This window comes from Colobus angolensis, unplaced genomic scaffold (assembly GCF_000951035.1).
Source record: "Colobus angolensis palliatus isolate OR3802 unplaced genomic scaffold, Cang.pa_1.0 Scaffold2, whole genome shotgun sequence".
Classification (NCBI taxonomy): domain Eukaryota; kingdom Metazoa; phylum Chordata; class Mammalia; order Primates; family Cercopithecidae; genus Colobus; species Colobus angolensis.
In genome coordinates this window covers 23,145,729-23,162,564 of record NW_012115154.1, presented here as the reverse complement: position 1 = coordinate 23,162,564, position 16,836 = coordinate 23,145,729, and positions in this window count along the sequence as shown.

Sequence of the window (16,836 nt, the reverse complement as noted above, 5' to 3'; positions counted from 1 at the left end):
CAGAGGCAGCTGCTCTGATTCACATCCTGGTGATGGGGAAAGGCTGCCAGGTTCGGTTGGGGCTAAGAGCAGGAAATGGCTCTAGCAGAAGTCCTGGCTACAGTGAAAGCAGTCCTACTGCTTGGGCTTTATGATTTGCAAAGCTTATGTTACTAGGAGTACCTGTAATGGGAAAAACTCCATGAGGATTTTATTATAAACACTAGTAAAAGAGTCACAGTATAGAGCCCGAGGGTTCTGTAGGAAAGTCACCCCATCTACAACAGGAAACATTACACTGTTGGAAAAGCAGTTTGTGTAAGCTAGGGCTCTGGCAGAAATAGAGCATCTGAGTATGAGACATTAAGTGATGCTGGAGCAAAATAAAACCATCAAGATGTGGAATTTTGCAGACCCACCCACAAGATTGGGTGGGCTCAGCAGCAAAACAGCATGAAAGAGAAGTGGTGCAGAGCAGAGCTGGAGGGTGCAAGCCAGCTCCACAAGAGGTGGCCCAGGCCACCCTGCTGCCTGTCATCACTGTACAAGCATTCACCCCTCAGCTCAAAGCCCTGGCTGCATGTCCAGCTGATGGGGCACCAGCAGGGCCGAGGGGGATTCACAGGTGGGTCAGCCTGCTGTGTTGGTGCACGTCAGAAAGAAGACTGCTGCTGTCTCATGTCTACTCTGGGTGGTCTTGGGAGACAGCAGTCAGGGGAGATCCTCCCAAGGGGCAGAGCTCTAGGTGCTGCACCTGATCTTCCATTTTGTGTGGAAAGGGGAACAGCCTGAAGGAAGACTGGATACAGACTCATGAGCAGTGGCTAAAGGTCTGGAAGGTGAATGACTGGAAGGAAGGAGGTCTGTGAAAGAGGCTTATAGATAAACTAAAGGGAATAAGGACAAAGTGTAGATGTTTTTATCACTTTTAACATCCTCCAGAGAGCATCCACTGCAGAATAGAACACTGGCGACAGGATGGCTCAGTCCACCAGTGACAGCCTGTCACTTGTCCACCCCAGTTCAGCACAATAGTTGAGTGGAGTAGCCATGGTGGCAGGGAGGGAAGCCATGCATGGCTGAAGCAGCATGGTGTCTCTCAGCAAGCATGGTCTTGTTACCGCTGCTGAACATCCAATCTGCCAGTCATGGAGAGCAATGCTGAACCCCCAAATTGGCATATCCCCTAGGGAGATCACCAGCCACCTTGAAGGGCAGTTATTCATTGGCAGGGATGGGTCTGCCTCTCCTGCCTGCAGGGTCTCAGCCAGATCACTCTCCAAGGACCTTTGTAAGTTTCCATCCTCTGATACAGGATTGCATTCAGCATCCTTGTGAACCAGTGACCCCACTTTACAGCAATGAGCACATGACCTTGGGTCCCTTCACAGACCACTTGTTGCAAGTTGAGCTGCACTTCTCCCCAAGTGAGAAAAAAGAAGTGTTGAAGTCCTCACTTCTGGTATCCGTGAATCTGACCTTCTCTGGAAATAGGGTCTTGGCTAATGTAATCAAGTTAAGATTGTACTGGATTAATGTGGACCCTAAATCCAATGACAGTGACCTCATAAGGAGAGGGAGATGTAAAGATTCAGACACAGAGAGCAAAGGTCATGTGAAGACAGAGCCGAGTGATGCTGCCACACGCCAAGGAACACCGAGGATTGCCAGCAACACCGGGAACCAGAGAGGCAAGGAAGGACCCTTCCCTGGAGCCCTCAGGGAGCATAGCCCTATCTGCTGCACCTTGATTTCAGATTTGCAGCCTCCACACTGTTGGAAAATTGATTTCTGTTGTTTTAAGCCCACAGTTTGTGGCACATTGTTACAGCCACCCTGGGAAATTAATACACTATTTTATCCAGAAACTGCCAGTCTGATGGAGTCGGGGGATGGCCTCTCAAGTATGCTAGGGAGATACTACTAGGGGACACTACTCTGCAACACCATTCCTCTACAGATAGTGATACCATAAATCAGTGTCATTTTATGGGGCTGTCCTTAAGGTAGACTATACGAACAGGCCTAGAAACCACGAAATAGAAGCACATCGTCATGCTTCCTGTCACAATCAGTGACCTCCTGGAAACGTTGTCCTTCTTGTCTATGCAGCTTTAGGCTCTGTGGGTCTAGAGGTTCTGGTTCCTAGAGAGACAGAGCTCCCATCAGGTGCCATAGCAATAGTTCAACGTAACTTGTTCACTTTGGGCTGCTCATGCCAAGAGACTAGCAGGCAAAGACAAGAGTCATCAACCTGACAGGGATAACTGATCATGAGGAGGTGGCAGGGTGCAGCTATGGAGGGAGCAGAGAAGGATGTTGCATTAGCCCATTCTCATGCTGCTATGAAGAAATACCCGAGACTGGGTAATTTATAAAGAAAATAAGTTTAACTGATTCACAGTTCCGCATGTTTGGAGAGGCCTCAGGAAATGCATAATCACGGCAGAAGGGAAAGCAAACACAACCTTCATCACAAGGCAGCAGGAGAGAGAAGTGCCAGCAGGGAAATGCCAGATGCTTATAAAACCATCAAATCTTCTGAGACTCACTCACTATCATGGGAACAGCACAGGAGAAACCTCCCCCATGATGAAATCACTTCCCACTGGGTCCCTCCCACAACATGTGGGGATTACGGGAGCTACAATTCAAGGTGAGATTTGGGTGGAGACACAGCCAAACCATGCCAGATGTGTTTGGAAGCCAAGTGATTAGTGTGGACATGTCATTCTCCACAATATAAATACATAGATGTGGCAGTCATGGCACGAAAAGATCTCGGTAACCAGTGGGTCAGATCCCTCAGGGATGAGGGTCTTACCTCATGGATGATTCTGACATCAAGGTCAACAGAGATGCTAGCACAGGTGCAGGAAAACACAGGCAGGTAGTAGAGAAGGGAGATGATGAGTATCTGTCAGACTTGATACCAGCTGCACCAGTGAGGGTCATGCCTTATCCTGCCAACCAGAACCCTGGATGGAAAGAACTCACTGTGAGAAGCAAGTGGGCTTGGGAGTATAACGAGTGGACTGCAGTGGACGCTATGGTATTTTGTCCAGGTTCCTCCCTCTGCACAGATTCTTCCTTCCCTAGATTCTGCGTATCAGCTCTTGATGGCTCATAGTTACGTCCCTCATTGGGAATTGAGCTCTGCTGCATAAAACAGCCTTGCCAATGTTGTCCCATCCCAGCAGGTGACCTGAAACCAGTGACTGACTGATGCAGGGATACAGATTCTCAGCTCCTTGCCTCAATCTGGGACAGTTCCGATAGGCAACTCCTTCTCAAAGCCCCTGAAGGATCGGTTGAGGTCTCGATTGTAAACACACTGAACACCTATTGCAGTATTCAGCAAGTTCAAATGCTTAGATAAACATAAAATACATAGCCTAGGAGAGTTCATCTTCTGAAGAAAAAATCAAAATGCATGTGCCACAAAATGACGTTTCAGTCAACAATAGACCACATACACAACAATGGTCCCATAAGATTATGATGGAGCTAAAAAAAAAAAAGTCCTATCACCTAATGAGTCACAGTAGCACAACATATTACTCACCTGTAATGCTGATGTAAATAGTAACATTGTACAACCTTCACGGCATAGGAGAAATAGGCTATCCCATGCAGCCTAAGGTATGATAGGTTATCCCATATAGATTTGTATAAATACACTCTATGATGTTTGCACAACAAAATCGCTTAACCGTGCATTTCTCAGAACATATCCCTATTGTTAAGTGACACATGACTGTACCTATTTATTGGATAAAGTTACTCACTAGCCTAAACTGAGTAAATTATTGAGATGAGATTACTTGAAGTATCTTATTCTAGAATAGAAATTATTTGTCTCTACTTTCTTATTTGTCTCAACTTAGAAATGTCCCACGATGTAAGAGGCTAAACATGAATCTTCAAAGAGTCATTATATTCATAACATTAAATTATTATCTTAGGACGTGTCTAACAGTGGGATGTGTAACATTTCTTGTTAATAGCCAAGTATCTTTCACTCATAGACCAGGTACACAAACCACAGTTATTCTTGGTTTGCTTTTGCCCCTAGCATTTCTCAGGTATCTGAATTAAAGTGAAAGAAAACAGCAATGTGTGGGGAGAGGGCTGGGGAATAACCAAGGCCGTTTTTCCCCTGCCTCTTTTTAACCAGGCCAATAAGCTGCATCTGCAGTTTACCAGGCACATTTCAGGAAGCTACTTTTATAATAGGCATTTCCTCCTCTTTGGCAGTGGGGTGAAAGCGAGAATGAGTTTGGCATTTTGTGAGGTCAAATCTGTCTTCAGTTACTAGAACCATCTGGCTTTTTGGAGGATGGCCCCAGTATTCAAATGGCTGACTATACTGTTGAGGGAAAGCCACACAGAGAAATACATTTTTACATAAGCTGTTTCTTGCAAAGAAAAGAATGATGGTCCTTGAGGACACCCTGAAGCCCAGAGCTTGCATAAGTTGCTCCCACCCCTTCCCTAGCTCTTCCTCCAGCCTGGGAGCTGTGGCAGGTGTCTCTACCCCACTCCACCCCGAGGCGACAGCCACTCCCTCAGGCTCTGCTCCCTCCCCTTCTCCTGGCTTCAGGACTAAAGCCAGGGTTAAGAGGTAGCATTACCTGGCTAGGCGTGATAAGGGAGAAAATGTCTATAACTGAAGGATTTGCAAGGAGTGTCTACAAGATCCCAGTAACAATGAAGGGAGTACCCCAGGGACGAGATTTTGAGGGAGATTGACAAATGTCATCTGCTGCAGCAGATATAAAACTGAATAAGGATGAACTTGTAGATTTGGGAGCATTCTCTCAGGACATGTTTATGGCAGCACGATTCACAATTGCAAAATCGTGGAACCGACCCAAATGCACATCAATCAATGAGTAGATAAAGAAACTGTGGTGTATATATACATGATAAAATACTACTCACCCATAAAAAGGAATGAATTAATGGCATTCTCAGTGACCTGGATGAGATTGGAGACTATTCTTTTTTCATTTGTTTGTTTGTTTGAGACAGAGTTTTGCTCCTGTTGCCCAGGCTGGAGTGCAATGGCAAGATCTCGGCTCACTGCACCCTCCGCTTCCAGGGTTCAAGCGATTCTTCTGCCTCAGCCTCCCAAATAGCTGGGATTACAGGCACCTGCCACCACTCCCGGCTATTTTTTGTATTTTTAGTAGAGACAGGGTTTTACCATGTTGGCCAGGCTGGTTTCAAACTCCTGATCTCAGGTGATCCACCCACCTCAGCCTCCCAAAGTGCTGGGATTGCAGGCATGAGCCACTGCGCCTGGCCTGGAGACCATTACTCTAAGTGAATTAACTCAGGAATGGAAAACCAAACATCGTATGTTCTCACTAATATGTGGGAGCTAAGCTACCAGGACGCAAAGGCATAAGAGTGATACAGTGGACTTCAGGGACTTGGGGGAAAGAGTGGGATGGGGTAAGGGATAAAAGACTACAAATAGGATGCAGCATATATTGCTTGGGTAATGGGTGCACCAAAATCTCACAAATCACCACTAAAGAACTTACTCATGTAACCAAATACCACCTGTACCCCAATAACCTGTGGAAAAATAAAACAAAAAACCTAAAAAGAAAGAACTTGCAGATTTGGGGGCACTCTCTCAGGACACGGAACCGGGAAGGACACCATGGGGTTTGGCATTCACCACCAGTGTGGCTATCAGCAGCCTGGGGAAAGTGATGGGTAATTAGTTGTGGAAATCCCGAGCTGCCTTGGCAGATGGGAGAGGAAGGAATAAAAGGCTGAGGGAAGTGGGTTTCTGGGACAGATAGATTATGTAAGGCTGGAAGATTCAGAGGATTACATTCCTGGGGGGCCCAGAGGAAGCCCCCTTCACCAAGGCCTTCAAGAAAGAACTAGTGAAAAGCTCAGTGGTAGATCCCCTCGGAGGCCAGGAATGATGGTGAGCGGCGGATCACACACACCCTGAGTTCACAAACATCCACGGATCACACACACCCTGAGTTTACAAATACCCACGGATCACACGCACCCTGAGTTCACAAATATCCACGGATCACACGCACCCTGAGTTCACAAACACCCACAGATCACACGCACACTGAGTTCACAAATACCCACGGATCACACGCACCCTGAGTTCACAAATATCCACGGATCACACGCACCCTGAGTTCACAAATACCCACGGATCACACGCACCCTGAGTTCACAAACATCCACGGATCACACGCACCCTGAGTTCACAAACATCCACGGATCACACGCACCCTGAGTTCACAAATACCCACGGATCACACACACCCTGAGTTCACAAATACCCACGGATCACACGCACCCTGAGTTCACAAATACCCACGGATCACACGCACCCTGAGTTCACAAATACCCATGGATCACACGCACCCTGACTTCACAAATACCCATGCAGATGATGTCCTGTCAAGTGGCAGGGGCCAGGCAGAGGCACTTGGTCACCAGAAGCTGGAAGCTCACAGTGACCATAATGCCAAGGAGCTGTGGCCAAGGGTGCTTGACCCCCTGGGATATGGGGAGAGGATTAAGAGAGCATGGCACCCCCAAGGCCAAAATAAGCAGTCCAGCAGCCAGGGTGCTGCTTTGACTTCTACCACCCAAATCAGAAAAACCTAAAAGCCACAATCCCTTGCAGACTGAGACCAATTTCCACAGCTAGAACCCACTGACTAAAAAGGAGGTCGGGTCCTACCGGGAAGAACCCAGCAATATCATGTCTCGTATACGCCATCACAATTCCCCTAGTCCTTTCCCAGAGAGACCCACAGCCATCTCCTTAAAGGGCTGAATACAACCAAAAGCAGAATGCCCACACATGTTGAGGATCAGTGCGCCCAGGATCACCCGGTGTTATTAAAGCTTTTTAAATTCCCCTCACCCTCAGCTCTCACCTTAGCAGGTTACCTGGTGGTGTCCGTTGAACCTCAGTTCCTGAGGGGTCTGGACCCTTGGGAATCATACCTGCCCCAGCCAGCAGCACTTGCCTGTTCCCAGGTACAATGAGGACCCAGAAGTGGAGTCCTTTTCTTTCCAGCCCCGTGACCAGAGACCACCAATCCACGTATCCTCACATCAGGCCACACTCAGTGGATTACTAGGTACTTTGGTTGCCTCTCCTTCACCCCATTGATGAGAAAGTGATACCCTGCCCTAAACAGTATAAGATGGCAGAACACGTGACACCTGGCCCTAGACAGGCATGATCAATGGCAGTTTCTCAGTCACATAGACTCACAGCCCAGGGAGGAGGTCTCTGTGCCACATGAGGCCGCACTTGAGAGCAGAGTGCCCTGGTCGGGGGAGGGGGAAGCAGGCTTTGTAGTGACAGGGGGTGGGCAGGTTGATAAGGAGGGTATTGTGGTGGCTCATTCCAGGAGGAGAATGTGAACAGCCTGTTTGAATAATTACAATAGTTGACTGGAAGGTGGAACCCATTATGTTGAGGGCCAGCTGGGATGCAGCCCACCCACCTGCTGGAAGAACTACCTGGGTAGGAGTCTTTCCCACTGAGGGGTGGAGATACGAGTATCTGGGGAAAGAAGAGGACCTCAGGGGTTAGACCGTGGAGCCCTGGAGGTGTCAAGGCAGCATTTGAACTTATATGTCTTACAATATGCCAGGTGCCCTACTTAAATAGCTTCAACCATTGGGGAAAGTTCTTCTATCTGCAGTCTTTCAAGGGCATCCCTGAAAGTGACTGTAACACAGCTGTCATGCATTTGCACCCATATAATGAGCCAAGTGAATCATCAGCCGAGCTCAGGTTTCTCCTCCTCCTTCACTGATCATATGGGAGCTCCAACAATGCCGTAGCAGGAACTGGGGCAGTGGCTGTGGTGGAACTGTGATGGGCAATGAGGGGGTTTGGGCTAACTGCTCATGCAATCAGGCCGCTGGAGCTATTGTGGGCCCATACCTCCACCTACCTTTTCTTTCAGGCAAAGCCAGCAAAGAGATTTACTTCTGGAAATTTTGTCCCGTGGGAAGATGGTCATTGATTCCTGTGTTTCAGAATCACACCTAATTGGGGCCTTAAGGCAGCAATGGTCCTCTGCCAGCGGGTGCCAACACATGCCACAGACCCTGCAGTGAAGGGGCTGCACTTTTTCTATTAACTGATCAATAGTGAAAATGCCATGAGGCAATGGGTGTGAGTGCAGGGAGAGGCTGTGCAGCAGCAGGGGGGCCTGAGTCATCTGCCCATGGCATTTGCTTAGCATTCTGATGTGCTCAGTGCCTAGTCTCCCAGGCTATTTCTGTTTAATAATTGAATGCTTCCATGCGTGCCACCTTGATGATTCTGGCTTCTGATCGATCCACCTGTTTGCAATGATTAGTTAGGTTGCTTTCACTGCAATTTGGACTTACTGAAGAGCTCTCTTTTTCTCCTTCCCTTAAAACTGGCAGCCCTATTAGTTTCTTAGGGTAGATGCACCTGATAGCAATAATGTAACTTAAGCAGACCCTAAGAATGACCCCGTATGGCAGACACACCTGAATGTGTGTTCAGAGTGGTGAGTGAGGACAATCTGGAGATTCATTCCTTGGCTGAGGAATATCTGAGCACCTGACCTGTCCCACAGAACAAAGGCAATGCAGGGGTTCAAGCCCCTTTGTTTTGGGTTAAATGGAGGTTTCCAGGTAGAGGTTGCTAGAAGGAGGTGTGAAAGGAAAGTCTTGGGGCCCAAAAATCACTAAGCTAAAGGGGAAAGTAAAACTGGGAACTGCTCAGGGCAAATCTGCCTCTTACTCTATCCAAAGTCATCCCTCTGCTCACTGAGATAGATGCATGATGGCCTCCTTTGGAGAGGTCAATCAGAAACTCAAAAGAATGCAACCACTTGTCTCCCACCTACCTGTGACCGGGAAGCCCCCTCCCTGCTTCAAGTTGTCCCTGCTTTTCTGGACAGAACCACTGTCCTTCTTACATATATTGATTGATGTCTCACGTCTCCCTAAAATGTAGAAAACCAAGCTGTGCCCTGGCCACCTTGGACGCATGGCATCAGGACCTCCTGAGGCTGTGTCATGGGCAGGCATACTCAACCTTGGCAAAATAAACTTCTAAATTAACTGAGACCATCTCAGCTATTGGGGGTTCGCAGAGGGTGTTGTGAAAATGTCCTGTAAACTGCATGCTTTCCGTGGCCACTAGCAGTTCTCCCTGCCTGCAACCATGGGCCACCTTGTATGTAAGTTCCCCTCAGTAACCCCAACTCTCATTTGCTGGCTCTGGGTCTCATCTTTGGCCTCTTAAACTTGGTGTCATTCCTATTAAGTTAACAGGAGCCTGGTGCAACAGTTACCTGGAAAATGGGCTAGAGAAATGTAGCCCCAGTTCCAGGACAAGCATTGTACCACTTTCTTCAAGGTGGTATCCTTTCACTTTAGAGGGGATATTCTAATATACCCCATGCTACTAGATGTCCTTCCAGAAACATCTCTTGGGGCTCATGTCTCGTCTTCTAGCAGGCATTTTTTTTGGGATTTCTGTTGTATTTGCTAATTCCTCCTCAGCAGGTGCAGTTGGAATCACGTTATCAATGTAATGACCATCTGGTATTATTTGGCATGTCAAGTTCCTTCAAGACGATATAATATGGAGAGCAGAAGAATTGACAAAACCATGACTTAACAAAATGAAGGTCAAAGTGGGTTGTTTCTGTTTGTTTGTTTGTTTTTGCCAACTCGATTACTGCATACCAGGTTCCAGGGTTTATGTTTATTTACTCCACCAAAAATAAGGCATCTGGGACGACAGCTGTTATCACCATAATCCACATTGACTTTACCCAAGACCCATTCACTCATCTTTCATGCCAGCCAAGGAGATGATTTAAATAGTGATACCTTAGGAACTGATCCCTTGCACTCTACTCTCTAAAATTCCCTCGGGATTACAGGGGTGCTACAGGGAGCAGTTTCACAGGATTTTACTTAGCCCTTCTTTTCCACACCAATTTTTACTTCACAGATGAGGGAGCTGATGTGGATATTCTGCAACTGATTAAGCGTCTCTATTCTAAGCATTCAGGAACGGGGTGAGGGCAACCACAGTTTGAGTCCGTGTGCTCACTAGGCCCACAGCAGGATGGACTTGGGCCAAGATTTTATCTCCTGACCTCCATAATCCCCACTCTGACTGGCAGAGCATGGTGGAAGGCAGAGGCCCCAGAGAGCCACGTTAATGCAGATACAGTTTCTTATTTGAGTCACCCTGCCCCCAGCAAATTATGAGACAGAATATTGGGTATAAGTAGTTCGTTTGGGAGGTGATCTCTGAAAGCAGGAGCAGGGAAGCAGAGAGAGTGGGTGTGAGGAAGGAGGAGCCAATAAAAAGACACTGGAGAAGGCCACGTGCGGTGGCTCATGCTTGTAATCCCAGCACTTTGGGAGACTGAGGCGGGCAGATCACAAGGTCAGGAGTTCAGGACCAGCCTGGCCAATATAGTGAAATCCTGTCTCTACTAAAAATACAAAAATTAGCCAGGTGTGGTGGCAGGTGCCTGTAATCTCAGCTACTTGGGAGACCGATGCAGGAGAATCCCTTGAACCTGGGAGGTGGAGGTTGCAGTGAGCCAAGATCGTATCACTGCACTCCAGCCTGGGCGACAGAATGAGACTCCATCTCAGAAAAAAAGACACTGGAGAGCTGGTGTCCACTGTGGACAAGCCGGGTGTGCTCCCCCTAAAGTCCATCCCTGAAGGGCAAGAGGCCACAACACTCGCCTACTGGCTCCTGCACTCCATTGGTTGACGTTTGCTCCCAAGGCGTCACCACCTTGCTTCTGGGAGGCTTCTGCGTGCAGGTGCAAGTGAAGTCCTCAGTCGTCATGGCTGTGGAGCAAGCCCTGAGCAGGAGGGTGGAGAGAGTGTAGAGTGCCACGCTGTGGGGTGTGTGAAACTGTCCTGCTGAGCCGCAGCTGAGGTCAGAACTGGACCCCGGAGAAAGGGAACTTCCCCACAGCTAGTGCCTAAACGTCCTGACAGGGGTGCGCATTGTCCCTGCACGCTGGTAAGGGGCCAGGGGTCTCCCTGAAGACCTTTGAAGGGGGATGTGTAGTTTGCAGGTATGGCCACATTGTGGGGAATTTCCCCAAAGGGGCCCAACCTTCTATTCAATCAAGAGGCCCCAGGACCAGGAGCAGGTCTGGTGAGGGACTTTGAAACTCAGCTGTAGGCCGGGTGCAGTGGCTCACGCCTGTAATCCCAGCACTTTGGGAGGCTGAGGCGGGCAGATCACCTGAGATCAGGAGTTCGAGACCAGCCTGGCCAACATGGTGAAATCCCATCTCTACCGAAAATACAAAAATTAGCCAGGTGTGGTGGTGTCCGCCTGTAGTCCCAGCTACTCAGGAGGCTGAGGCAGAAGAATTGCTTGAGCTGGGGAGGTAGAGGTTGCAGTGAGCAGAGATCGCGCCATTGCACTCCAGCCTGGGCGGGAAGAGCAAAACTCCATCACAAACAAAAACAAAACCTCAGCTGTGCCAACTTGAGTCTAATTTCTGTCCACCAGACCCAGAAACAGTTTTATTATTATTATTAAAGTTAACACCTGATTAGATTGCCCATATGTTCTATTCCTAAGGTTCCATGATTGACAAGCTACCTCCTGGGACCCTGGGATCAAAATGCTTTGATTGTCTCTTTCCCTAGAGCCTATTACATAAATTTTGTCAACCATGTCTCTGACAGTCGTTTCCTTTCTGGGACCCCATAATTTCCATTCAGAGCAGAAGCCCAATTCAATGTGTCATTTTTCTTTCATCCTCTCTATCCTACCTACCACAGCTTCCAACTTTTCAAGAATGGGCTGGGTGCGGTGGCTCCCACCTGTAATCTCACACTTTGGGAGGTGGAGGCCAGCGGAATGCTTGAGCCCAGGAGTTCAACACTAGACTGGACAATGTGGTGAAACCCTGTCTCTACAAAAAATATATATGCACAGAAATTAACTAGGTGTGGTGGTGCATGCCTGTAGACCGAGCTAGTCAGCAGGCTGAGGTGGGAGGATCATTTGAGCCTGGGAGGCAGAGGCTGTGGTGAGCCAAGATCACGCCACTGCACTCCAGTCTGGGTAACAGAGCAGGACCCTATCTCAAAAAAACAAAAACAAAAAACAAAAAAAAAACTTTTCAAGGTTGTTTCTGCTCCCTTTAACAATGCATTTCTGATTTTTTTCTTTTTTAATTTTCTATTTTGGAAAATTTCAAACTTACATAAAACTAAATCAACTGGCATAACATAATTTCACATACTCACCACCATGACACATGGTTCCCTTCAGATGACACCTACTCAGGGGCAAGACTCATAACCTATTTTCATATTTGTTCTCTTATTCTTTGGAAAAATTGCTGGTTTGTGAAAGACTACAGACATTAGGAAGTGACATTTGGCCCTGGGCCCCAGTGGACAGAAAGCCTCTGGTTCTTCTAAGCATAGATATTGTGATTATATCTAGAACCCATTCTATTCTAGTAATTATCTTTTCCATATCTCTTCCTTCAAAAACACTTTTTAGCCAAAATATACTTTAATATATTTAGTATCAACACCTGAAAACTTTAGATAAAAGATTCAAAGTAACAGACGCACGTAGTCTGTGGAGACTTGTTCTCATTAATTCTTGTCATCTTCTCCCTTGAACAAGGATCAGGCATATATAACACACACACTGTGCCCCTGGGAAAGTGAACAGAAACGGTCCTGATGGGGACAAAGCTCCACGTGACATGACCACGAATCTGGGCAAAATGTCTCTCCTTCCACAGCCCAGAAGACAGCATCGTCCTAAGATGATGTAGGGGGTGATATCTGCCTAGTTCTTTAAGGCACCCTGACCCCTGACAGCACAACCTGTAGGCTCTTCTACAGGTTGAGCTTCTAACATCACAGACATTAAAAGCAGTCATCCAGACTCACAAGACTCCCCTGACGCTGACTGCCTCAACTGTCTCAACTGCTTCATTTTGAATCTTCCCCAGACTCAAGACTTCACTTTTGCCCTAACCGCAGTCTCTGTCTAGTAAATGTTCCTTCCCACGCTCACACGTTGGCTTTCCCATGAGAATGCCCATTTCATTCTCCCCTGCCATTCCTGGCATCCTTTGTCGCCTTGGTGTCCCAGTTCAACGCTCAACCTGGGCTTCACTGGTGCACTTCCATACCCAGACGTTAGGCAGCCAGATGTGGAAAATGTTGGAGCCAGGAGCACTGCTCTGGGTGAGCTGGCTCTCTTATCCAAGAGGACCCAAGTTTAACCATCTCTACAAGTAAAGTTGGACTCCAAGAGTATGTTTCAGATTGTTTTCTGAGGGTCCCTAGTGTCCAGATGTGGAGATTCTGATCAGAATAGGCTTCAAGCGAACACTCTCACTGTCAGCAAGAGCATTTTAGTTTTTGTCCGTCCATATAGGAGTTCTACATAAGATCTTGCTCTTAAACTGATTGAAAACCATTTTCCGGCTGGGCGCGGTGGCTCATGCCTGTAATCCCAGCACTTTGGGAGGCCAAGGCGGGCGCATCATGAGGTCAGGAGATCGAGACCATCCTGGCTAACATAGTGAAACGCTGTTTCTACTAAATACACAAAAAATTAGCCGGGCATGGTGGCGGGCACCTGTAATCCCAGCTACTTGGGAGGCTGAGGCAGGAGAATGGCGTGAACCTGGGAGGCAGAGCTTGCAGTGAGCCAAGACTGTGCCACTGTACTCCAGCCTGGGGGACAGAGCAAGACTCCATCTCAAAAAAAAAAAAAAAAAAAAAGAAAACATTTTCCAAAATAATCTCTTGGGTCTCTTCCATCATCAGTGCCATGAACAAGGTTGACCTCACTATCACCAAGCTTCCCCCAGCCATGCTGACTGGCAGGAACGACAGCCCTGATGCTGACTGTGTGTGACAACCTTGAGTGGCCGTCACCAACTTGGGAAGAGCTGTCTGAAGACCTGAAGACCTAGCCATAACCAGAAGGCAAGAATAGCCTCCTCAGGCAGCAAAAACCTGCTACACCTGCCAAGTGCAGGCCCAACTGGTGGTTGCAGTTTGGAATTGGTTTGAAAGACTAATTAAAATAAGAAAGAAAATAAACACTGACTCGGCCCATGGCTACCACAGGTAGTGTCGCCCCATCAACATCTGGCCCCCACATAGGCAAGAGGATAGCTAAGATTTCTATCTAGTAGAGTATTTCTCAACACCTAAATCATGCCTTCCTCTGATGACTTTTACATGTTCATTTTCATTTCCTATCCTCATCCCAAATAGGAACATCACTGCCCCTTCATCAGTAAATGACTGAGTTCTGACTCTTGAGCCAAAGAAAGACATTGCATCTGTATCTAACGTTCTAACCTTATTTTTGTCTCATTTAATCTTATCCCATCTTTTCACTGTCCTGCAAGACTACCATCCTCTCCTTCATGACAAGTATTAGGACAATAGTAACTTTCTTATTTTTGCCCCTAACTGTCCCTTTTATCTAGATCTTCCAGGAGTAAGCAAACTACATTCTTTGAGGCCCATGAAGCAGTGACTGATGCTCATATGAATAAAAATGGAGTGAAACCATGAGACTGGGTCAAGGCCTCATATTCTACCCCTGAGAATTATGAGATTTCTCCAGCGTTAAGCTCGGTCACTCAGGAAAATAATGTAATGGCATAGCTAAGTGAGTGGCGTATATGCTCTGAATGTATGTATGCAACAACCATCTGCTGCCCTGTGTATTGTTTTGCAGTCATTTTTAAACAAGAATGCAGTTGGCTGCAAGGATGGCAGGTAAGCAGTGATTCCAAAACAAGATAATCAGGCATAACAAGAAGCCTGGGGACAGAAGGCCTAGGGCTAGTGTAGGGGCTTGCTGGTACCTTTGTGTGTGTGTGTGTAAAATCTATGCAAATATACATAAAATGCTTGAGAAATTGAATTGTGGAGTATTTAGGTTCAATGTCTCCAGAGTCACCAGAACTAATGTATTTCTCCTAATACTGTATTTCTCAAGTATTTGAAATGATTATGTATTATCATTTCAAAAATGCACTTTTTATAGGAAAAGCATTTGAGGTTTCCATAGTTCTTTTATAGAATTTGGTGTGCTTCACCTAGAAAAATAAACCTATATAAATGAAAACAAGCCCAGGTTCGGTAGCTCATGTCTGTAATCCGAGCACTTTGGGAGACCAAGGCGGCTGATCACGAGGTCAGGAGATCGAGACCATCCTGGTTAACAGAGTGAAACCCCGTCTCCACTAAAAAAAAAAAATAGCCGGGTATGGTGGCATGCACCTGTAATCCCAGCTACTCGGGAGGCTGAGGCAGGAGAATCGCTTGAGCTGGGGAGGTAGAGGTTGCAGTGAGCAGAGATCGCGCCATTGCACTCCAGCCTGGGCGGGAAGAGCAAAACTCCATCACAAACAAAAACAAAACCTCAGCTGTGCCAACTTGAGTCTAATTTCTGTCCACCAGACCCAGAAACAGTTTTATTATTATTATTAAAGTTAACACCTGATTAGATTGCCCATATGTTCTATTCCTAAGGTTCCATGATTGACAAGCTACCTCCTGGGACCCTGGGATCAAAATGCTTTGATTGTCTCTTTCCCTAGAGCCTATTACATAAATTTTGTCAACCATGTCTCTGACAGTCGTTTCCTTTCTGGGACCCCATAATTTCCATTCAGAGCAGAAGCCCAATTCAATGTGTCATTTTTCTTTCATCCTCTCTATCCTACCTACCACAGCTTCCAACTTTTCAAGAATGGGCTGGGTGCGGTGGCTCCCACCTGTAATCTCACACTTTGGGAGGTGGAGGCCAGCGGAATGCTTGAGCCCAGGAGTTCAACACTAGACTGGACAATGTGGTGAAACCCTGTCTCTACAAAAAATATATATGCACAGAAATTAACTAGGTGTGGTGGTGCATGCCTGTAGACCGAGCTAGTCAGCAGGCTGAGGTGGGAGGATCATTTGAGCCTGGGAGGCAGAGGCTGTGGTGAGCCAAGATCACGCCACTGCACTCCAGTCTGGGTAACAGAGCAGGACCCTATCTCAAAAAAACAAAAACAAAAAACAAAAAAAAAACTTTTCAAGGTTGTTTCTGCTCCCTTTAACAATGCATTTCTGATTTTTTTCTTTTTTAATTTTCTATTTTGGAAAATTTCAAACTTACATAAAACTAAATCAACTGGCATAACATAATTTCACATACTCACCACCATGACACATGGTTCCCTTCAGATGACACCTACTCAGGGGCAAGACTCATAACCTATTTTCATATTTGTTCTCTTATTCTTTGGAAAAATTGCTGGTTTGTGAAAGACTACAGACATTAGGAAGTGACATTTGGCCCTGGGCCCCAGTGGACAGAAAGCCTCTGGTTCTTCTAAGCATAGATATTGTGATTATATCTAGAACCCATTCTATTCTAGTAATTATCTTTTCCATATCTCTTCCTTCAAAAACACTTTTTAGCCAAAATATACTTTAATATATTTAGTATCAACACCTGAAAACTTTAGATAAAAGATTCAAAGTAACAGACGCACGTAGTCTGTGGAGACTTGTTCTCATTAATTCTTGTCATCTTCTCCCTTGAACAAGGATCAGGCATATATAACACACACACTGTGCCCCTGGGAAAGTGAACAGAAACGGTCCTGATGGGGACAAAGCTCCACGTGACATGACCACGAATCTGGGCAAAATGTCTCTCCTTCCACAGCCCAGAAGACAGCATCGTCCTAAGATGATGTAGGGGGTGATATCTGCCTAGTTCTTTAAGGCACCCTGACCCCTGACAGCACAACC